Source organism: Suricata suricatta, chromosome 6 (assembly GCF_006229205.1).
Source record: "Suricata suricatta isolate VVHF042 chromosome 6, meerkat_22Aug2017_6uvM2_HiC, whole genome shotgun sequence".
Lineage (NCBI taxonomy): Eukaryota > Metazoa > Chordata > Mammalia > Carnivora > Herpestidae > Suricata > Suricata suricatta.
The window spans coordinates 114,853,228-114,854,348 of NC_043705.1; the positions used below are offsets into that span (position 1 = coordinate 114,853,228).

A 1,121-nucleotide genomic window follows, 5' to 3' on the forward strand; every position below is an offset into this window, starting at 1 on the left:
TACCCCAGACGCGTTTCCTTTTTATCCTCCATCTGTATCACATCAGCTATAATTTTATATTTACACAGCTGAGAGTGGTAGTGATAATTCTGTACAATAAGAATAAGTATTTTCTTTCATGCTCTCTTCAAAATGGAGTTTCTCAACCCTGGCACTAAGGATATCTTGGGCTGGATAATTATTTTGAAGACTCTCCTATAAATTGTAGGTTGAGTATCAGTATATCTCTGACCTCTACTCTCTAGATCATATCTAAAAATGACTCCAGATATTACCAAATGTTCTCCAGGGGAGGGGAGCAAAATCACTCCCTACCTTCAGATGAAAATCACTGGTTTAGAATCTAAGGTAGACTCAAAAGTTGAAAACCAGAATAGCTGGAAAAATTCTAAAGTACCTCCCCACCCATACACCCACTAATCTCCTGCCCTGGTATACACGTGCCTTCTCCCAAACACTAATGTAGGTGTAGGGAGATTATCTGCGTGGGTGTGACTTAATCACAGGATCTCTTTAGGTCAGAGACAGGGTAGTCAGAGAGACTCAAAACATAAGGATTTGTCTTCCCGTAAACGACCTGAGGTGATCTCTGAAAATGGTTCGCTATTCACTTGACCCGGAAAACCCAACAAAATCATGCAAATCAAGAGGTTCAAATCTTCATGTTCACTTTAAGAACACCCGTGAAACTGCTTAGGCCATCTAGGGTATGCATATCCGAAAAGCCACCAAGTATCTTAAAGATGTCACTTTGCAGAAGCAATGTGTGCGGTTTAGATGCTACAATGGTGGAGTTGGTAGGTGTGCCCAGGCCAAACAGCGGGGCTGGACACAAGGTCGGTGGCCCAAAAAGAGTGCTGTATTTTTACTGCACATGCTTAAAAATGCAGAGAGTAATGCTGAACGTAAGGGTTTAGATGTAGATTCTCTGGTCATTGAACACATCCAGGTGAACAAAGCCCCCAAGATGCGGTGTAGAACTTACAGGGCTCCTGGTCGGATTAACCCATGCGTGAGCTCTCCCTGCCACATTGAGATGATCCTCACTGAAAAAGAGCACATTGTTTCTAAACAGAAGAGGAAGTTGCACAGAAGAAAAAGATATCCCAGAAGAAACTGAA

The 1,121-nt window shown here is 42.4% G+C and overlaps 1 pseudogene; it reads left to right on the forward strand.

Annotated features, from left to right (window-relative positions):
- Window positions 1-582: 582 nt before the first annotated feature.
- On the forward strand, window positions 583-1,121 carry LOC115293842 (annotated as a pseudogene).